Raw genomic sequence first — 24,072 nt, 5'->3', positions numbered from 1 at the left:
ATGCTGGGCACTGGCCACGTTAACATGTTTGTTTCCAGAGTGCCTCTCTCTTCCTCGCTCTCCATAATCTCACCGACGTCGTTTTTGCACCGCGCTCTCAGCTTCTCGTCCGCTCTTCCGCGCGTCTCTGGGCTGCTCCGCCGTGCTCCTGAACCACCGACTCTATTGGAAATCTCCGGTTAGCTTCCTTGCTCATCAAACAACTGCCCCACCACTCATCCACCACCGCTTCCGGCGAAACATGGCCGCCACTGGTATACAATTTTGTGTTCTCTTTATTGTGTTGCAAGTGACTGTTTGTCTTTGTTTGGTTGCTTAGAAAATGTAGTATATATGTAATAGGATATAACATGGTCTCATACTATGTTGTGTTCTTTTCTTACATATTATGTTGGATTGGTTAGTGTATCATATTTGTCAGTGAGCTGTGACTGTTGGTTATTGGTGCAACCAACATCGTGGAAGTCATGGATTCGAATCTCACGGGCCTATGGGTTGATGGAGTTTAGGGTGGGATAAAAAAAAAATTAGTGCTATCATACTTGTGAAGAGTTGAAAATATACATTGTGATTTATCATTCTTTCCTTTTTACTCTCTTCAGCTTCTCAACATGCTTTTGAGGGAATATTAAACAGTCTCCCAAAGCCTGGAGGTGGCAAATTCGGAAAATTTTACAGTCTACCTGCTCTAAATGATCCAAGAATTGGTATGCAGATGTTGGGTTTTTATAATGAAATAAAAATTGAAATTTCTTTTAGGATGTTTCAATTAATATCAGTTATTATGTAGAATCATCATGAGTTAGTAACTTAGATAATCCTGTATTCCGATGAAGTGGTTGTTTGCCTTTCCTTGTGTGTTGCAGACAGGCTTCCATATTCAATAAAGATACTTTTGGAATGTGCAATCCGTAACTGTGACAACTTCCAAATTACCAAGGAAGATGTTGAAAAGATAGCTGATTGGGAGAATACATCACCAAAGCAAGTTGAAATACCCTTTAAGCCTGCTCGTGTTCTCCTCCAGGTTAATAGTTGTGTTCAGTGATTGGTTATGGTTTTAAATAGCTCAGAAGTACGTGTTCAATTTTCAGAAGGCATTGTGTTTGTTGCTTAGGACTTCACTGGAGTACCAGCAGTGATTGACCTTGCATGTATCCGGGATGCCATGGAGGAGCTTGGAAATGATCCCAACAAGATAAATCCATTGGTATTTATGTAATTTTCCTGCCATAGACAGACGCCATTATTAGTTGGCTATGAGGATTTAGGCTGTCATAACCATAAAAACGAATATTTGGTCTAAGATAATAAAAGCCTGCCATGTATACATACGTTTTTCTCGTTGGTTTTTTTTTTTTTTTTTGTGGTTACATTGTTACAACTATTTGTTTTTCTCAATCATTTTCAATTGTTTATTTTCATGGAGTTTGATAAACTTTCATCAGGTTCCTGTAGACCTTGTTGTTGATCATTCGGTTACAGTTGATGTAGCAAGAACTGTAGATGCACTACAGGAAATTATGGAATGAGAGTTTCAGAGAAATAAAGAGAGATTTGCTTTCCTTAAATGGGGATCTTTTGCATTCCATAACATGCTTGTAGTACCTTCTGGTTCTGGAATTGTCCATCAGGTACATAACTTGTTTGTAAGGTTACTGCTATTGTTTACCTCTTAGGTTGGTTGTTGAGTTGCTGCTTAAGGCATTTTTCAAGTAAAATATTTATTTACATATTCTTTTTCCAAATTGACACCTTGATTTTTTTGTTCATTGTCCTTGCCCCGAGTCTCTCTGTAGGGTAGACCTTGTTTGCTTCAAGCGTATATCATGTAATTTCACATTGTTCATTTATTGAAATTTATGGATTGGAAATTTTGGTTGTCTGAGTTTTGCAGGTTAATCTGGAATACCTTGCCAGGGTTGTTTTCGAAACTGATGGAATTCTATACCCTGATAGCGTGGTTGGTACCGATTCGGCCGCCATTCAGGGGCGGAACTACTATAGTAGTAGAAGGGGTCCGGACCCCCCCCCCCCCCCCCCCAAAGATTTTCTCAAACACAATCTAATGCAATTAACACTCATTAACTCCCAAAGAACTAGAAGGAAATTTGATGCAATTAACTAGATTGGACCCCTCCCACCAATCTGAATCCATGCAATGGCCAATGGAGAAACTTAATAAAGTTACTGCATGTAAGCATCTTTAAGTAAAGAACCAGCCAAAATTTAAAGAAAAGTTATGAAATATATCAGAAAGGAAAGATTTTACTTAACTGATTATACTTCTAAGTATTATTTTCAAGTTTCTTTATTTTGATTTATTATTTGGACCCCCCCAAACTTTAAATTCTAGTTCCGCCCCTTCCGATTCCCACACAACCATGATTGATGGGTTAGGAGTTGCTGGCTGGGGAATGGGTGGAATATATTGAAGCTGAGGCAACAATGCTTGTTCAGGTAAACTACTTATAATTTTCATTCCACTGCAGGTGAGTCATCATCATATTTGTCTAATGGATCTAACCTGCAGTGGAATGAAGATAGTTTATCTATAAAGTGAAGAGAGTACATAGTTCATTGTCACGATCCATAGATGCATGGAATGTGGGGCACTGGAAGAGGTTCATCTGTTCATGTATTTCTAAAATTTTTCTTATGTGCATATATATTTTTTTTATTGCTTATCAGTTACGTACATCTGTATCTAGCTATATATGAGACAATAATATGAACTGTCTTTAGTCTTTCTTATCTTCTTCACCCTGTCCGATGAAGTGCCTCACTATATTGTATAGTCCTGCCTTCTCTTATCACAAAAATATTAATTTAGTAATTAAACTGCAGGTGCTGTCTCATTTGTTACACTTGATGCAGAACGGATGACAGTCCAATTCGAAGAGCAGCTTGATCATGCAAAAGGGGGGAAAACGAAAAGTTACTAGTAGCCACGCCATAGCTCGGTGTCCGATTGGGACGTGCCATAGCTTTCCGGAAAGGGAATCGCGCCAGGAACAAAACTCGTCTCTATGCCACGACGTGTGGCCTTTTTCGGGCTTTCGGGGTTGTTTAGGGCCTCAAAACGCAGTTTTTCTAATTTTCCATAGTTTTGGTTTTCTAGTTTGGGAAAATGGTCCGTACGGTACCCCGTCTTTGCCTCCTTATAACTTTTGGTACCTGAACTTCAAAAAATATCAATACGGTACCTGAGGTTCTTTACTCGACCGAGGATTGGTACATATGGCCATTACCTCCGTTACGACAGCTGCCACCTATCATATTTTGAACTTAAAATGACCAATTTACCCTTTATTCTTTTATTTATTATTAATTCTTCTTTTTTCATATAATAAAAAAAAAACAAAAGAAATATATATATATATATATATATATATATTTACAAGAAAATTCATCGTCAGTTGATCAGTTCTTCTTTCTTCTTCTTCATTTCAACATCTTTGAGTGTTAGCAGCAGCAACAAGGATTGAACCTCTCTCTTTCCTCACTTCAACTTTGAACCATCTTCTTCAAGTTTCAGTCAAGAGAGAGAGAATCCATACACACCCAAATCATCAAATTCCAAACCTCTTCTTATCTTTCTGGGTTTCTTCCCCCTTTGCTTTTCTGGGTTTTCTTCCCCAATTCCATTCCAATTCGTCCCACCTCAGTTGTAATCAAAGTCCAAGTTTTGATACGCTCATGTAAAGCTACTTGTGGTTGGTGATTATGGTGAAGAGTTTGAGATTGTTGCATGTAAGATCTGAGCTTGAATTGGAATCTGGGTTTCCAAAACGTTTCTACTGTGCTTCTCAATCTTTGAAAACAATTAATTGTTTTACAATACAATTCTGAACTGGCCATGGTTTTTATGATTCGGTCTTGGGCGTGATTGATGGAAAGCTTTGTTCGACTAAGGCTCAGGTAATGGGTGTGATTGATGGAGAGATTTTTCTTTGATCTTTGATATGAAAAAGAGGGAGAAAGAAGAATCAGATGGGTCGGGCATTTTGCTCCGATGTCGATCTCACCACTGCCGACGTTTGCATAGGCAACGTCAAGGAAATCGAGACTGACCCGGGCCCCAAATGAAGCAGTGCAAAAAACCCATCATCGCCGCCATCCATGGTGTCGCGGTCACCGGCAGAGTGTTAATCACTCGCTTGTGACTGGTGGTGGATTAGCGGGTCGAAAATACTCCAAAACCCATATGAGAAAAGCTTCAAGATTCAAACTTTTCTCAAAACCCAGATGAGAAAAGTTTCAATCTTCAAACTTTTCTCGAAACCTAGATGAGAAAAAGCTTTAAGATTCAATTTTTCCTCAAAACTCATAATAAGAACACAGAATTGTGAATACCCAGATGGTAAAAAAAAAAAAAAAAAAAAACCCTTATGTTTTTCCTTTTTCCAAGGTACCCAGATTGAATCTTTGGACTTTGACGGGTTACAATTCCATGACAATTGATATTCAATAACTTAACAAATATTTAGCCTCAGGTCCTCAACAATCCATATCATTCCATGTTCTAGCAGGATTCTTAACGAACACCATTAACAAGTTGATCTGATTCAGTAATTGCAAATGCTAACATTGAAACCAGTACAAGCATAAAAACAATCATAGAGCTTCAATTTATAACCATACCCAGCAATTAACACAAGTAGGTTCAATTAAAGATACAGAATACAGATAAGAAAAACAATGAAGGAACGATTGAATTGAAACAGAGGAAGGGGAAACGGTGTGGTGGTTATTTTTTTTTTTTTTTTATTTTTATTTTTTTTTGCAGTTAGAGGAAAAATATATTTAGAGAAGAAAAAAAATTAATGAAAGCCCTGAAGTGACGATAATTCCCTTCAGTTGACGACTTTTGTAACGGAGGTAACGGCCATATGTACCAATCCTCGGTCAAGTAAAGAACCTCAGGTACCTTATTGATATTTTTTGAAGTTCAGGTACCAAAAGTTATAAGGTGGCAAAGACGGGGTACCGTACGGACCATTTTCCCTTCTAGTTTATTTTGGATTGTTTTCGTTTTTACCCATGGACTTTAGGGTTTCATTGTTAGTCGCCCTAGCTAGGGACTCTTTTCTCTTATTTAAGCAACCTTAAACAGCTGCAGAACCTATCTTTTATCATATTATCAATTAAATTGAGATTGATCTCTTTTATCTCTGGTGGACTCTAGAATCTTTGTTATAGGTTTATTGCTTGTAAACCTTATGTGATCTTTCCGACTGCGTCACAACTCAAAGACCATAGTTATATTATACTATGAGATGCGATCCAGTTAGTCTTGTCTGTGTTTACGACTGCATACACCTTCGATTTTATTTTGCATGGAATACTCATAACTAAAACTTTGACTTATTAGTAAGAGATTTCATTCTGACTTCCAAATTTGCCAGCCCATTAGCATGGTCTTACCTGGTGTTGTTGGGTTCAAGCTTACTGGGCAACTGCGTGAAGGTGTCACTGCTACCGACTTAGTTTTAACTGTGACACAAATGTTGAAGAAACATTGTGTTGTTGGCAAGTTTGTCGAGTTCTATGGTAAGCTCAAATTTAATAATGAACTGAAGGTTAACTGTTTAACCACTACACATAGCCATAAACACTATATTTTCAACATGTAAATATATGCAGGTGAGGGCATGGGTGAAATATCACTCGCTGACAGGGCCACAATTGCAAACATGTCTCCTGAATATGGAGCAACCATGGGCTTCTTTCCTGTAGATCATGTTACATTGCAGTATCTTAAACTGACTGGAAGAAGTGATGAGAAGGTGAGACGACTCCTCTCTTATTTTTTGGTTAAAAATTGTAGAGAGTAGTATAATTTCGGACCGACTTGTATGATGTTATATTGATTATGTGTTAGGTTGCAATGATAGAATCATACTTGAGGGCAAACAAAATGTTCATCGACTACAATGAGGTAAAGTTCTTGTTCATTTCCGTTCAATCTATATAAGGACAACATAAAATGGCTGTCTTGGTCTAACATCTAGGGGATTTGTAGTCAGCCTCAACAAGAAACAGATTACACATCTCATCTACAGTTAGACCTTGCAGATGTTGAACCCTGTGTTTCAGGACCAAAACGGTAGGTTTTTATATTAACATATGTTCTATATATGTAATCCACCTATTATTCTGTATTTACAATCTAATTATTATATACTTATTTATAGACCTCATGACCGAGTTTAAAGGACATGAAGGCTGATTGGCATGCATGCCTAAATAGCAAAGTTGGATTCAAAGTGAGTTCTGACAACCTATACGGCAAGATGATACACTTCCCCATTCCCCCCATTGTTTCATTCCAACTCATATCTGCTATATCTGTGATCATTAATAATGTTTATCTGATTTATAGTCCTGGTCTCCTGTAATGTTACTGTTCACTTCAGTTTACATCTATAATTCTATATATCCAAGCAAAAAGTAATAGAGTTCATCGGAAATTGGACTGGTAGTTCAGTCTACTGATTCAGTTCAATATAGCTTAGTAAAAAGTTGGTGTGATATGTTTATGGTACTTGAATTTGAAGTGCAATTAGTTAGTATTTGTATTTATAGTTTACTTCATGTATTTATGATTTGTAGTAAAAGAGAAATGTATGAATCACACATTCACTCTTCTGATCTTTTGTGGCTCTTTGTAATATTAAAAGGTTAGACCTTTTGATATTGTCATGTCTGACTCTTTGTGTCAGCGATCTTGGGGAGGAGGGGATTTGAGTTTTGAAGTTCTCATTGAACTTTGAGGTCCCTGTCATCTGTGAGGGCCTCCTTCCTTTCCCCTTTCCTAACTTATGTCTTTTCATGGTTGCTTTGTGTAGACATCATTGCTGCAGCTGTTCTTTCTGGAAACCGGAACTTTGAAGGTCGTATTCACCCGTTAACAAGAGCTAACTATCTTGCTTCGCCTCCATTGGTTGTTGCCTACGCACTTGCTGGCACGGTATGTGTTTTGTGGTAATATAGATACTTTTGTTTTATCACTTCTATGATGAAAATCTTCGGATGTGATCAAGATACTCTTGCTTGACAATTACTATAAATTACTGCTGGTTTGAATGGGATAAATATATAGCTTTAAGTTCATATGGATTTGGTGGACAAAACCTGCTGGGTGCAAGCCTCAATTTCTTTTCTTGTCGTCAAATTATGCATGAAAGTTTCCCAGCAGGCACCGCTCTACTCATTCACACTGCCTGGGAGAAGAAATGCTTCATTTTTGAGTTTACATTAGAGTTGTCTAATCAACTATGAATCTTTTCTGATGCCTACAGGTTGACATTAATTTCGATCAAGAGCCAATTGGAAAAGGGAAGGATGGGAAGAGTGTGTACTTGAAGGATATCTGGCCTAGTAATGAAGAAATTGCACAGGTATAATATTAGTTCCGAGAAGATCTACGACTTTAATTCCTGTTTCAAAAATAGATAGTCTTGTATTAAACTGTATAAAGACAGGCACAGATCTATGAATAGGAAATGTTTTATATAACCGATATATAGTTTTGTGCAAGTTGTCCAATGAAAGGATGCCTCTGAATTTTAAATGTAATGTGGATTTGTACGTAGGTATTTCAATCTCTTGTCTTACCTGATATGTTTAAGAACACATATGAGGCCATTACAAAGGGTAGCCGTTTGTGGAATGAGCTCTCTGTCCCTTCTTCGACTCTTTATACTTGGGATGCAAACTCGACCTACATTCACAAGCCCCCATATTTAAAGAACATGAGCATGGAACTACCAGGTCCTCGTGGCGTAAAGGATGCATATTGTTTGCTGTATTTAGGCGACAGTATAACCACAGATCATATTTCTCATGGAGGTACCATCCACAATGACAGCCTTGCTGCACAGTATCTCCGTGAGCTTGGGGTGGATCGCAAAGATTTCAATTCTTATGGTTGTCGACGGGGAAATGATGAGGTAATGGTACGGGGTACCTTTGCCAATATCCGCATTCTGAACAAATTATTGAATGGGGAAGTCGGTCCAAAAACAATTCACATTCCAACGGGGGAGAAACTTCATGTGTATGAAGCAGCAATGGTGAGTTCCACAATTAATGTTTTGTGCAGCTTTCTCCTTGGTTGTATATTGCTCAATCATGTGAGCCATTCATTTACAGAGTTACAAGGCTGCTGATCAGGAAACTGTTGTCTTAGCTGGAGCAGAGTACGCATGGATGTGGCAGAGCTCGAGATTGGCCTGCCAAGGGTCCAATGCTACTAGTAATTAAGTTGTTCTTTCATGATCAATCGCCTAGCTAGATCCTCTCTATCTGAATGTCTTGTCCCTTATAAAGCATCTTCTGCATCAGGGAGTGAGAGCAGTTATAACCAAAAGCTTTGAAAGCATTCATCGTAGCAATCTGGTAGGGATGGGAATCATTCCCTTATGTTTCAAGCCAGGTGAGGATGCAGGAACCCTCAGATTGACCGGTCATGAGCACTACACGATTGACCTTCCTAGTAAAGTTAGTGAGATAAAGCCTGGCCAGGATGTCAGGGACGTCACAACTGATACAGGCAAATCCTTCACATGCACACTCCGTTTTGACACTCAGGTGATCATCTTGCTTAAGTTCATGTGATTCAGATACTTCGGTAACCTCATTGATTGAGGAGTTTCTAACTCACTGACATACTGATACAGTAGAATAACTGTGATTATTGTTATTTTAGTTGTACAACAATTGAACTCGATGTCACTGGATCTGCAGGTTGAGTTGGCATATTTTGACCATGGTGGCATTCTTCCATACGTCATTCGAAACCTTGCTAAACAGTAGGCTTTGAGCTTTGGTTGATCAGTAGTCTTTCATCTCATATATGAACTACTTCTCGGGAGCAAGTTTATGCTTATTGAACACGAAGAATCCTCAAAGACCACCCCAACATTGCCTTGAACTTTCTTGGCCTTGTTTAGCTGGATTTGTGTCCCCCTCTCTGTAGATATTGTCAAGACTGGTAATGTATTTGCTCTATTCAATCACACTTACAACTGAGATACAATCCTGCTCTTATAGAGCTCCTACATGATTATACTATCAGCATTATAGCTGGAAAGTTTACATTTACACCCTGTCAAGATTAGTGTGTTCCAGCTGATGTGCAGCTGGAAAGATTAGTGGGCTACAACTCACTTAACCCTGCCCCTCAAGTTAGAGAATAGATGTCTCGCATACCCAACTTGTCTAGTGAGCTGTGGAATACTTTTCCAGAAACAGCTTTGGTCAGGATATCTAAAAGTTGATCTTCAGTAGGTACATGTGGCATGTTGATGATTTTCGACTCCAACTTCTCTTTGATGAAATGTCGATCAACTTCAACATGTTTTGTTCTGTCATGTTGAACTGGATTGTGTGCTATATCAATGGCTGCTTTATTGTCACAATACAAATTCATAGCATACTTGGGTTTGAATCCCAAGTCCTTCATTAGATGACGAAGCCATAACATTTCACATACTCCATGAGCCATTCCTCTATACTCAGCTTCTACACTGGATCTAACAACCACTTTTTGTTTCTTGCATCTCCATGTGACCAAGTTTCCTCCCACAAATGTAAAGTAACCTGAAGTAGACCTTCTATCAATGATAGAACCAGCCCAATCTGCATCTGTGTATCCTGCTATGTCTGTATGGCTATTCTTGGAAAACATGATCCCTTTACTTGGATTTGTCTTCAAATACCTCAGAATTCTATATACCGCGTGCATGTGATCTTCACTTGGTGCATGCATGAATTGACTTATAACGCTTACAGCATATGCAATATCAAGTCGTGTATGTGTAAGATAAATGAGCTTGCCTACTAACCTTTGATATCTCTCTTTGTTAGTAGGCACTTGGTCTGGATATTCTGTTAATTTGTGATTTTGCTCCATCGGTGTATCTGCTGGTTGACATGCTAGTAAACCGGTCTCTATGAGTAAGTCAACCACATATTTCCTTTGAGATAGGGAAATGCCTTCTTTTGATCTAGCCACCTCAATGCCCAAGTCCTCCAAGATCTTTCATCTCAAAAACAGATGATAGATGTGCTTCTAGTTTCTTGACTTCTTCTGGGTCATTACCTGTCACAATCATATCATCAACATAAATGATAAGTGCAGTAAGTTTATCTTTTCTGCGTTTCAGAAACAGTGTATGGTCAGAGTTGCTTTGTTTATAACCAAACTGTTTCATAGATTGGCTGAATCTCCCAAACCATGCCCTGGGGGACTGTTTTAGTCCATAAAGGGACTTTCTCAACTTGCACACCATTCCTGTTTGTGAAGGTAGGGAATATCCAGGAGGTAGATCCATGTAGACTTCTTCCTTCAAGTCTCCATGTAGGAAGGCATTCTTTACATCAAACTGCTTCAGAGGCCAGTCTAGGTTAGCTGCTAATGATAGTAGCACTCGAACAGTATTCATTTTGGCCACTGGTGCAAAAGTCTCCTGATAGTCAATACCATATGTCTGAGTATACCCTTTAGCAACCAACCTGGCTTTATATCTATCCAATGTATCATCAGCTGCGTACTTCAATGTATATATCCATCTACACCCTACTATTCTTTTCCCTGCGGGTTTTGGCACTAGTTCCCATGTGTGACTCTTTTGCAAGGCTTCCATTTCATCTTCCATAGCTTTAGTCCACTTAGGATCTGCTAGAGTATCCTGCACTTTATTTGGAATGACAATAGCAGATAAATGAAACACAAAAGACGCATATGACTTGGATAACCTATGGGATGATATGTAATTTCCTATGGGATATTTGGCCTTGGCTTTAGGATCTGGTTCATATTAAGCCTTTGGTTGACCTCTATTTTTTCGAAATGGCAATTGGTACATGCTGGTGGTGTTACTTGGTCCTATTTCAGGGAAATGTTCAACATTTGTATTATCATGGGATTGGAAGGCAGGGTCAGTAATTACCTTTGGATCATCCTGAAGGGGCATTGGAGTTGATGTAGTAGTAGAAGGGGGGAGGGTGCTGTCTGTGTCTGTAGCTTCTGATACTGGTGAGTGATTGTTACTCTCAGTTATCGCAGAATCTAGTGAATTTGCACCTGTAGTTGGTAATTTGTCACTATGTACTTGATTGTCTATTATCTCGAAAGGAAAGATTTATCTGAAGGCTGCTCTTCTACATCATGATTCTCCCCCTGAAGAGGAGTCTTCGGGGCAAAATAGAGATCATGTTCACAGAACGTGACATCCATAGTAACATATGTTTGTTTAGTGATGGGATTAAAGCACCGATATCCCTTTTGAGTAGAAGCATAACCAATGAAGACACACTTTTCAGCACAAGCCTCCAACTTAGTCCTCTGGTTTCGATGGATATGTACATAAGCTACACAACCAAAAATCTTTGGATCAAGGGCATGGGTAGGTGGTAAAGGTAAGTGTTTAGACAAGGCTTGGATAGGTGTTTTTGGTGGTGGACTATCTTCCCCAAGAGAGGTTTGGAGAGATTGTGTGGGAAGTCGATTTATGAGGTAGGCAGTAGTAAGGATGGCATTACCCCAGAAATACTCTGGCATATGAACTCCAAGTAACATGGATCGGGCAACTTCAAGAATGTGGCGGTTCTTGCGTTTCGCCACACCATTCTGCTGAGGTGTATTAGGACAGGTGGTCTGGTGTATGATTCCATGAGTGTTGAGATATTGGCGGAAGGTATGTGTGACATATTCTCCACCATTATCTGAGCGGAAAACTTTAATGGGAGTTTGAAACTGGGTAAGGATCATGGCATGAAAGGTCTGAAACACAGAGAACACATCACTCTTATGTCGCATCAAATAGATCCAACTCATGCGGGTGAAATCATCAATGAAGAGAATAAACCATTCTGGACATGGCCCCCAAACATCAGAGTGAACCAAATCAAAAGGTGCAATACTTCTATTATAACTCAAAGGATAGTTTACACAGTGACTCTTGCCTAAAATACAAGTATCACATTTAAAGTTTGAGGCTTTATGATGCGTAAACAATGAATGTAGTAGATTTTGATGATAACCAAAAGATGGATGTCCCAATCTTTTATGCCACAACCAGATATTTGCTTCAGTAGACGAATGCTTTTGAACTTGATTCACCTCACTTACACGACGATTTCCAGCAGATGTCATTTCCATGTAATACAATCCCCCCTTCTCAATACCACGCCCAATGATTTCCCATGTTAGGATGTCCTGAAATATACAACACCATGGGTAAAGAATCACACAACAATATAACTGTTTAGTTATCTGTTTGACAGATAAAAGGTTATGTGACAATGATGGCACATGTAAAACAGTATCAAGTGTAATAGAATCTGTCAAAATGACAGATCCAGCACTAGTAATAGGAAAGGAAACACCATTTGCATTGGTTACCCCAGATCGGTGAACTGGGGTCAAATTTTGAAGGTTCCTAGAGTCATTAGTCATATGGTCCGTTGAGCCTGAATCAATTATCCACATATCTTTCCAATTAAAGTCAGAAACACTAGACAGAGAGGAACTCAGTATACCTGAATTAGTCATGAAAGCAAGGGCAGGGCCACCAGTGTAATCACCTTCAGTTGGTTCTTCCGGAGCTGATAAGGCAATCTGAAGGGCCGCCTTATGTTTACCTTTGGGCCGATATCCTTTTGCCTCTTTCGCTTGGATTTCCTTACGACAGGCAACATGCTCCTCCCACCATTCTGGATAACCTTTCAATTGAAAACAATTATCCACAGTATGCTTCTAAGACTTATAATGAGTGCATTTCATAGGTCTTGTAGTGGGTGCTTTCCAAGAGGAGGCAGATGGCGGAGACTGAGAATTTCAAACATGTGGTGGCTGGTATTGAGTGTGCATGGCATATCCTTCAACAATTTGTTCAGACATCATTTTTTGAAGCCTGTTATGTTCAACACTGACTTGAGAATAAGTCTCTTCAATAGAGGGTAGTGGCTTTGTGTTCAGAATTCTACTTCTGACACCATCGAGGTGTGGATCAAGACCTGCCAAGAAGAAGTAGACACGGTGCTTACTAACCCTTTCTGCCATGTAAGCAATAAACTCTGCATCCTTGAGCCGGAGAGGATCTAATATGTCAAGCTCCTACCATATTTTCTTCATATTGCTGTAATAGCCATGAAGTGGAGCTCAATTCTGTTTAGTGGAAATAGAAGCAATTTGCAGCTCATAGTTTCTTGTATCATCTTGAGCTATTGAAAAAGTAGTTTTCACAGCATCCCAAATTTCTTTAGCTGTCTCCAAGCTTTCATAATTTCCTCTGACATCCTTGTGCATGGAGTTGAGGAGCCATGCTTGAACAAGACTGTCTTCTTCAACCTAAATTTCATAACCCTCCTCATCTTCTTCTTCAGATGGTGCTTTCTTCTTGCTGGTGAGATAGCCAAGTTTACCTCAGCCGGTGATGTTCAACTTGGCATGTTTAGACCAAGAAATAAAATTGGTGCTATCCAATTTTTCTGGAGCAATAAGGCCATGATCATTGGATGACGATTGCCCTTTATGTTGAGAAGAAGATTCAGAGTTGGTTGCTGATGTGTGGGATGAATCAGCAAGTACTTCATCGAGAACCATGGTTCAATACCTACTAAGTAAAGAGAAGAGGAATCCGATCCTTGGGTGTTGCCTATTGCGCAACCTTTCGGTAACTCCTTTTAATGTGACCAGTTAAGAAGGGTTAAGATTTTGGTAGAGCAATGCTCACTTTCCAACCTTTCGGTTACCTTTCTCTTATTCGATCTTTGGCCTAGACATCACATTAATTGGATGGACCAAATTGTTGGGAGAGTAAGCTCGACGTTACAAGGATAAAATTTCTAATCTAATTTACTTTGATTTTTTTTTTCTTTCCCTCCCCCGGCCAAATTCTGTAATCAACTTGGTATTGGAATTGGTCGGACTGGAACTGATTGGGCCTACCGGAACCAAAGGAGTTAGGAGCCCAAACTGGGCTTGGACTTGAATAAATGGGTTAGTCCCAATCTTATTGGTATAAGATTGCTTGGTCAGAACTCGATATGGACTGATCGGAGTTCGTCGAGTGCAGCCTGAGATTGACAACAACGCTGTGGTCTGATCCAATGGAGGCAAGAGTCAAGAACTTCGTTGCCACTTCCTGGGTCTGGTGATCTCTGTTTGAACTCAAAATGAGCATTTTGGCCTGACAAGGCGTGTCTTGGAGAAATTAAGCCAATGTCAGTGGCTCAAGCTATATATTGTCGACAAGTTCGAAATATATTATTTAGAGGCTAAATAAAGCCTACCTGCAGAATTATGGAAGATTATGCGAGCTACAAGAAAAGGAAATGATGGAAGCATGGAAATGAAAAGTCAACTTTAGCACATTTTCCTACTTCGGCTAGGAGAAACCGAGCTAAACAAGAAAGGAGGGACGGAAGACTAAACAAACAAAATCCAAATGAGCTAAAACTTTCCAGATTCATTATAGACATCCCAAGGATAATTTCTTATGAATAGTGGAAGAGCTAGTTTGGAGTGAAAAACCTTCAAACAATCAGTCCAATTTTCTGAAAGACAAAACTGGAAAACCGGACTTAGAAGTGGCAAACGAGCCGCTAAGCACGAGCATGGCACGAGCCCGGCACTCTTAAAAGCGGCGCAGCACAGCCCAAGCCCGTTAGTGGCCAGGCACGACCCGAGCACGTTAGAATAACGGGTCGGACTGGGCCTAAGAATATTGGCCCGTTGGCCTGGCCCGGCACGGCCCGAGCACGACATATTGTGGGCCGGCCCGTTACAAACACAAAATTTCATTTTGTTTTTAAAAATATTAAAAAACTGCAATGATGAGATTTGAATATGAGACCTTTTTATTTAAAATCTCATGGCAATTCCACCAATGCTTTCTTTTATATTGTCAAAATAATGAAACAAAACATTATATCCTTGTTTTGACATAAGTATTTTTTCTAAATATTAAATATTTGTTTATTAATAAAGACTAATCTCATAATAATACAACTATAGAATGAAGGAAAGAATAATAGATACTAAATCTTCATTATATTAATAAAGATTAATCTCACAATAATAAACTAAAAACAATATATTTTGAGTTTTTTTTTCTTCTTTCTTTCTTATAGTGGAATATAAAAAATTATTAGAAATTTAATCTTAAAAAGCTAAGATTAAGAAAAACGTTGTAGAACTTAATTTATTTTAATTTTCTAAATAGTTAAATAAAATTAATTTTTATTTGTTCAAATTAAGATTTTAAAATTGTGCTTTATAGTGGGTGGGCACGAGCACGGCCCGTTATTGACTCGGCACAATATGGGCTCGGGCCATGGGCCGGGCCGGGCTTAATGTTTAAGTAAATGGGCCGGCACGAGCCCAGCACGATAATAAATGGGCCGGCCCAAGCACAGCACGAAGCACGACTAGGCCCGCTTAAAATGGGCCGGGTCGGCCCGTTTGTCACCTCTAACTGGACCTGTAAGGAGTCCAGCAGCATTTCCGGCCCAACCACATGGAAGTAAGCTCTGAAATTTTACCAGAATGATCTACACTCATGGTGGATCATTTGATATGAAGAAGTCGAAGGCCCATTCTGAATTCTTGGTGGAGATATAATTGAAGGAATCAAGACGCAGAAAGTGACTCAAAACCACTCCAAAACTCATCATTTTCAATTCCATTAGTGCTTAAGTGCCTAACCCACCATAATTCCATTTAGTGCTCCATAATTCCATTAACTGCTCCATGATTCCATTAGTGCTTAATAGGAAAACCTATCATGATTCCATTAGTGCTTCGATGGAAAACCCATCATGATTTGTTTAAGGCCAACCACTATGGCTTGGTAGCCTATATATAGAGGCTACAACAAGTAACAAGAGACAACAACACAATTCATCAACTAATCTCTACGATTATCCAAGCCTCGAGGTTCTATATATCATGCCACTTTCAAGCTAATTTCATGTCATTTGTGGCATTATATGTTCCCATGTTAGGTCCAGCATGGTCTATATTTTCCCATGGTTATACTTGACATCGTATTGTATATATGTCTATATGTAATGGGAAAGGTCGTGAATGAGCTTTAGACGAGGCTCATGTTTATTGATACTGTTATATAGTATGTTGTGGTTGTGCTTTTGTCAGGTTGGAGAGCTTATCGGTGGAAGCCAGAGAGAAGAGAGGCTTGAATATTTTAGAAAACTGGTTGGATGAATTAAAGGCTGAATAAGGAGGCATACTGGTGGTATCTTGATTTGCATCGTTATGTTCTATTGTTTGAAGTTCAGAAAAAATAAATATCGATTTGCTTGCTGCTGAAAATATGCTCTCTTGAAAATCTATAATTAATTTTTTTTGGTGAAGTGAATATCTAATACAACCTTCACCAGCTAGACACTATTGCTAGACTCTTTTTCATCTGCTCATGCCTTCAAAGAACTGCTGATGCTTTCTAGTTGCAGTAGTGTTGATTTTTGTCAAACAAGAGAGCTTAATTGGTTTCTTGCATAACTGATTGTTGTGATTAATTTTCTGTGCAGATATCTATCTGAGTTACTCAGGAAGTTTACATGCTCAGGTTGTTGAACCAAGGTCAGTTTCAAACTTTCGATTCAAGCTTGTGAACATTATCTGAAGTTCTTTTAGGTGATCCATCGTCTCGTGCACCTTATAATTTAGCATGCCTATAGTTAGAGCCAGCATATCCTGATTTCTACAAGATAGGATTTGTTAGAAGTATGAGAGCTTATGGAATTGAGTTTAAAGAAGACCAAAATGAGTTTGAAGTTGATGTTGAACCATTTCGCGGCCCAAGGTTTTCATCACCATGTTATATTTTCAAGTTCTATGAAGATTATATAAGGTTTTGTTTTTGTCTTTTTTTTTTTTTCGTGTGATCATAGTTTAAACTTTAAACCCCATTTGTTAATTTTAGAACATCAAAGTCAGAAGAGAGTATTTTTGGTGTACAAAGTGGTGATCATTCCGCCAACCACAAGCTTTTGAGTGCAAGCTTCCAAGAATGTTGCCTTGTCCTTGGCAAATTGAGATGCATAAGTATTGACTACTCACTTCCAAACACGGAGACTCCCCAGTTCTGTATGTGGACTACAACTTTAATATCTTCACACACACACACACACACACACATATTAATTTTCGTATCCATCTTCCTTTGTGATCAGTAGGGCATATGAATCTTTTATTTTGTATCTTCATATATAATCCATTTTATTTTATATGAAGACAAAGGTCAGGAACCATACAGCAGGTAGGTTCAATAAAACCTACTCAGGAACCCTTTAGTGCATGATTTAGTAGAATGTATAAAAGGGAGATGATACCTATATTGGTTTGATTTCATAATTGTTCTTCCTTAGATTAGGCTAGAGTTTGATTAGTAAAGATGACTGTATGTTATGCCCTTGGTTTTGGTGCAGCAAGCTTAGTGATCAGTATACTATCATTCCAGGTCACCTGTTAAAATTTTATAACCTTGTTTATGCAATATCATTGTTAAAATTTGGATATTATTTCATCGATTTGTTTGGAAAATGAGTCATTTATTGTGTATATTGTTCTTATATCTTCAGCTCATTTAACACCAGGCCATTTTGTCATTCTAAAAATTTCTGTTACATAAATTCTCCAAGTCCTTATACGTTTGAAATAAATTTTGGATTCGGTCATGTGAAGTTTGCTAACAATGGTCACAAATTTATTTGCAGGAAAGTGTACACAAATATAAAGGAAGAGGACATGGCATATTGAAGTAATGCTCGGGGTATTCCTTTCTGAACTGTGAATTTTGTTTCTCATTTGTTCTTGGTATCAAGTTTTCTTGATGTGGTAGACCTTGACAACAGTATTATCTTTCATTGTTTTGTTTTTGTTCAAGCAAATAGCATTAACTTATATAAGAATCCAGACACTATTACATATGAAATCTTCCTTCTTCTTTTTTTGGTTTTACATTTCCCACCATGGCACGTAATGTTATCTTTGTTCCCTTTGAATGTGGTAGGAAGAGACGGATAGTGGGCTCGAGATTTGCTGTCTATTTTGTACCTTTATGCAGTCTGCAAATCTAGAGGAGTTCGAAGAAGAATTTAAGGGTATTAACCAAGAAGAGCAGATCTGCAGACTTCACAAAATGCTCGCTCCTTATCTTCTTTCAAGTAGAAATGCAAAACTCTATTAAGCATATGTAAATGTGCACTGTTTTAGAGTATGTAAATGTTCAACGTTTGTTAAGACTGAATGTGAAATTTAGCAAGCAAACAAACCCGCAGCATTGCGCGGGCTATCTCGCTAGTAATAGCTATTTATTATGAGAAAATTACTATTTATTTGGTCAATTTTTGGTTTCAGCTTAATTTGAATCTTACCATTACCGAATCAAACAACAGTAGGAAAAATGAAAAATATGTCGTTTGATGAGGATTATAGGGTGGAATCAAACAAAATTTCTACAATTCACACGACGGTTCTTGTTGATATCATTGTTAGATACACACATAGACAACAAGTATTGGCAAAAACCATTGTCTCAAATATCACAGTACAACGGTTACAGTTATATCTGTCGTGTGAAAGCACATATGCACTGAATTTTTAAATCGTCACACCACATCTATGCTGGAAGAACTGTCGTGTGAATACAATTTGCACAACGTTTTAAAAATAAAACCGTGGTATGAATAAAAGTCACACCACGGAAAATTTCTGTCGACAGCATGTCGACAGATCTGCCGATCCATCAGACGACGGAGTTAGCTGCAAACCATCGACCCAATGATCGGTATACCACGGTTGAAAACCGTCATCTGACGACGTTTCATCAGACGACGCCTCGATAGACCACGGAAATGCAAAATGTGAGACGACAGTTTTAAACCGTCGTGTGAAGCCTTTTGTGTAGTAGTGCTCTCCAGAGCAACCCCTCTCCTTCTCTTACCGGTGACCACACTCCAGTCCCAGAATCCTCAAGAGCCGACTGTCAGTGCCACCAAATCCTCTGTCAACGTGCTTCGGTTCTAGTCTCCTCGGGAGCCAACCGTAGTTCAGCGACCACAACGGTTACGGAACCAGCCAAGCAAGGGTAACGCCCTGGCAAACCAGCCAAGCTAAAGTCACGCTTTAGCAAGTTCTCCCCACTTCCCAGTGATTTTCGCTCTGCTCGATCTACGACGTCGAGTATCGATTGTGTGATTATAAGAAGCTTAGCAAAAGTCCTCACCATGAGGCACAAAGAATCCAGCTACAAGGTTGGTGCTCTCCTCGTCCACAATCACCTGAAAGAAGTCAGGTCAAGGGACATCCCCGACGACCGCACCCGACAGTGCTGGCACTCCCGCGCACAGAAAAGAGACTGTTGACCAGCTGCAACAAAATTGGATCCAAACATTTTGGCACGCCCAGTGGGACATACTGCATAGCATTTCTTTGCGATCGCAGCCATTGGGAAGTTAAGTGCAAACCCTTATCAAAAGGTTTACGTTAACTGCTCGAAACACAAGACCTCTAGTTACATACCGCACTCACGTGCAGACTGTCGTGGTCTTTCTGAAGAACATGTAATCCAAAGATTTTCTCCCCACCCTCCATCGACAGAGAAGTCAACTGAACAAGGAGGAAATCGACATCCTACTACTGAAGGCGAGAAAGTTCCCGCCGCCCACCCTAATGAGGCTAGCGATGCGCCTAGCATCACCTAGGTAGCCGTGAGTGCGGTTACAACTATTGACTTTGTGCCTATTCCCGTTCCAGAGAATGCGACCATAGAAGAGCGGCTTAACAGAATTCTGCCGCATACCATGAGAAGATGGAAAAAGCCCTTGCGGAGGACTGCCGACTGCTTGATGAGTTCACGATCTCGGTTAAGGGGCTTGAGCTAGGGGCACAACAAACACAAGGGAAATTGGATGACATGAACAAAAAAATGCAGAAGAACCACGAAGAGTTGTTGGCCGCAAGCAAACACATCGCCACAGATGTCGTAGCTATCAAAAATGAGGGATCCAATCTCGCAACCCAGGTTGCCATGCAGAGAGCTGACTTAGACCAGGTTAAAGAGGTTCTGAATAAAGCTCTGGGAGATCTTAGCGCCATTCTGGGCTCTCTAGGTCAGTCCCCCATATCTAGCAAGTATGTACTGCCAAATGCTTGAGACAAAGTCATCGGTAGCGGCGCGGCAACCCACATTCCGGCTACAACCACCACGTCGGCCAGGAGTAAGGCAAATACTCTGAGGATCGGTGAAAAAGTCGATAAGGCACCAACGGTCACGCAGAAAAGCGGGACTTTAAATAGCACCAGGGGAATCGACCTTGAGCCTGTCGTAGCTGCCTAATACGACAGCGATGGATACGAGTGCGTATTCGAAGAATCTCTAGGAGTTGACCATGCTGGAAGTTCAGCGAAGGTCACCACGACCACGAAGAGTCAAACAGCAGCAGGACTTACGTTGCAAACGTCAGCCCAACCCAAGATGGCTCGTGTAGGTGGCATATCGTGCACTGGTCAAACATCACAGGCGCCACCCTTGATCCGGCCAGTTGGTGAAACAATATTCCAGGTCCCTCCTCCGCCCCCGGATCCCGGGTACATAAGGAGAGAAGAGGTAGAGGAGATGATTAGGGCCGCGAACCAGAGGCCTAACTTGGAGGAGGCCTATCAGGGGCCTTTCCTACTGCACATTATGCACTCACCTTATCCTAGAGGATATAAGAACATCACGCTATCTACTTTCTTGGGAGAGGAAGTCGAAAGTGCCACGGCCCATTTGGTCAATTTCCAGTACAGTGTGGCCAATACCAGAACGATGACAGTCTGAAATGTAAGATCTTCGCCACTTCTTTGTCGGGGGCTGCCTTCACCTGGTTCACTAAGCTGTAACCGGGATCAGTTGCAAGTTGGCCCGCGATCGAGCAGCTGTTCAAGGAAACCTTCGGGACTATCGAGCCGAAAGTAGATCTGGCTTCACTCACTCAGATTGCTTAGCAGTCAACTGAATCTGCTGTCACGTACCTTCAGCGCTTTCAGATCCAGAAAGGAAAGTTGAACGTGATTCTGCTGGAGAAAGAACTGGTGAAGTTGGCAATCAAAGGCTTAGAGCCCCGCCAATGCAAAAAACAGCATGGAAGCATGTTCAATTCCATGGGGGAACTGATCACAGAAGTAGGAAGTTTCGAGCACTTGCTTAGGGAGGTGGACGCTATGAAAAACACCTTAAATGGGACATACATCCCAGGGAAACACCGAACAGTGGCTGCGCTCAGCCATCAATCCAGTTCCTTTGATCCTTACTACAAGAGTGAGGAATCTAGCACAGTAGAGGCTGACAAGTCTGAAGAAGACGAGATAGCTGCGCTGGAACTCACCGGGAAAAAGGCTTCAACGCTAAAGCAACTGAAGTTATGCAAAGAGCCGGTGAAGCTCAAGTCGGTGGTTTTCACCAAACCAGAGTTTGCGAGTTATACTTACGACACGAATAAAGCGCATGAAATCTTGGATGAAATGATCGCCGCGAAGATGGTGAAAACCGACTTCGGCCCATTTCCCAAACCAGAGCAGCTAAGGGGGAAGAAATACTACAAACTCCATAATATGTGGAATCATACTACAGCCGATTGTATTAAGATGAAGGATCAGATCCAAATCTGGTTAAATAACGGTAGTTTGCAAGTAGAGGCGCCGACAACAGCAGCAGCGTTGGTGGACCTAGATCCCTTCCCAGATACCGGAATCAACATGGTGGACGTGGCATGGGGTGCAAAAGATCAGCAGAATCAAAGTCCAGACCACGCAGCTAAGGATTTGAAAAGGGCTGGAGACAAAGCCGCAAAGCGGGAATCCAAGACTCATTTACCCATCGTCCTAAACAATCCATAGAGGCGTCTCGATATGATGCCTGGAAAGAGTATAGAGGCCTATATGGAATCAGTCGAGTAATTTCAGTCAAGCCAATACAAGTGGCTTTAGAGCAACGACATTATAAGAGCAGTGCTGATTCAAGACCTCTTCAGTCAAGACGAAGACCTTTGACTTCGAGGTCTGGGGGCAATGTTTGAACCCAAAATGAGCATTTTGGCCTGACAAGGCATGTCTTGGAGAAATTGAGCCAATGTCAGTGGCTCAAGCTATATATTGTCGACAAGTTCAAAATATATTATTTAGATGCTAAATAAAACCTACTTGCAGAATTATGGAAGATTATGTGAGCTGCAAGAAAAGGAAATGATGAAAGAATGGAAATGAAAAGTCAACTTTAGCACATTTTCCTACTTCGGCTAGGAGAAACCGAGCTAAACAAGGAAGGAGGGACGGAAGACTAACCAAACGAAATCCAAATGAGCTAAAACCTTCCAAATTCATTCTAGACATCCCAAGGATAATTTCTTATGAATAGTGGATGAGCTAGTTTGGAGTGAAAAACCTTCAAACAATCAGTCCAATTTTCTGAAAGACAAAACTGGAAAACCGGACCTGTAAGGAGTCCAGCAGCGTTTCTGGCCCAACCACATGGAAGTAAGCTCTGAAATTTTACCAGAATGATCTACACTCATGGTGGATCATTTGATATGAAGAAGTCGAAGGACCATTCTGAATTCTTGGTAAAGATATAATTGAAGGAATCAAGGAGCAGAAAGTGACTCAAAACCACTCCAAAACTCATCATTTTCAATTCCATTAGTGCTTAAGTGCCTAACCCACTATAATTCCATTTAGTGCTCCATAATTCCATTAAGTGCTCCATGATTCCATTAGTGCTTAATAGGAAAACCTATCATGATTCCATTAGTGCTTAAATGGAAAACCCATCATAATTTGTTTAAGGCCAATCACTATGGCTTGGTAGAGAATATATAGAGGCTACAACAAGTAACAAAACTGGAGCCAAACATTTTAGGGAGCCGAAATGTTTGGCTCCAGTTTTGTTGCAGCTTGTTGTAGCCTCTATATATAGGCTACCAAGCCATAGTGTTGGCCTTAAACAAATCATGATGGGTTTTCCATTTAAGCACTAATGGAATCATGATAGGTTTTCCTATTAAGCATTAATGGAATCATGGAGCAATTAATGGAATTATAGAGCACTAAATGAAACTATGGTGGGTTAGGCACTTAAACACTAATGGAATTGAAAATGATGAGTTTTGGAGTGGTTTTGAGTCACTTTATGCTCCATGACTCCTTCAATTATATCTCCACCAGGAATTCAGAATGGGCCTTCGACTTCTTCATATCAAATGATCCACCATGAGTGTAGATCATTCTGGTAAAATTTCAGAGCTTACTTCCATGTGGTTGGGCCGGAAACGCTGCTGGACTCCTTACTGGTCCGGTTTTCCAGTTTTGTCTTTCAGAAAATTGGACTGATTGTTTGAAGGTCTTTCACTCCAAACTAGCTCTTTCACTATTCATAAGAAATGATCCTTGGGATGTCTAGAATGAATCTGAAAAGTTTTAGCTCATTTGGATTTCGTTTGGTTAGTCTGCCGCCCCTCCTTCCTTGTTTAGCTCTGTTTCTCCTAGCCGAAGTAGGAAAATGTGCTAAAGTTGACTTTTCATTTCCATGCTTCCATCATTTCCTTTTCTTGCAGCTCGCATAATCTTCCATAATTCTGCAGGTAGGCTTTTTTTAGCCTCTAAATAATATATTTCGAACTTGTCGTCAATATATAGTTTGAGTCTCTGACATTAGCTCAATTTCTCCAAGACACGCCTTGTTACTTGTTAGGCCAAAATGCTTATTTTGGATTCAAACAATCTCGTCAGGGATAGTCGTCGAAGATCGATACTCTAGTAAAAGTCTGATGAAGATTGGCTTCACAACAAATCTGAAATTTCATGAAACAATGAAATTCCAAACTGATCTGGTATTGGTATATTTTCTGGTGGTCTGAATATGGTGGAAAAGCACGGCAAAAGCAATTGTTGCAGCACTTCCCTTCTTTTCTTGGTGTGGGTATTTGAAGAAGTGAAGAACAAAACTTGTTCTTGGTACTTTATGGTATGAGATTCTGCTCAATCTTTGAGCAAAAGGC

General features: G+C 40.0%; 1 long non-coding RNA gene and 1 pseudogene across 1 annotated transcript; both read left to right on the top strand.

Moving 5' to 3' along the window:
* On the top strand, nucleotides 1-8,998 carry LOC112203697 (annotated as a pseudogene).
* Nucleotides 8,999-16,100: 7,102 nt separating this feature from the next.
* LOC112167207 lies at nucleotides 16,101-18,208 on the top strand. Its single transcript, XR_005799504.1, has 3 exons — nucleotides 16,101-16,268; nucleotides 17,752-17,807; nucleotides 18,048-18,208. It is a non-coding gene; the product is annotated as an uncharacterized LOC112167207 (long non-coding RNA).
* The last annotated feature ends 5,864 nt before the right edge of the window (nucleotides 18,209-24,072 follow it).

This window comes from Rosa chinensis, chromosome 5, assembly GCF_002994745.2.
Source record: "Rosa chinensis cultivar Old Blush chromosome 5, RchiOBHm-V2, whole genome shotgun sequence".
NCBI lineage: Eukaryota > Viridiplantae > Streptophyta > Magnoliopsida > Rosales > Rosaceae > Rosa > Rosa chinensis.
This window is presented reverse-complemented; position numbering and strand designations above follow the sequence as displayed.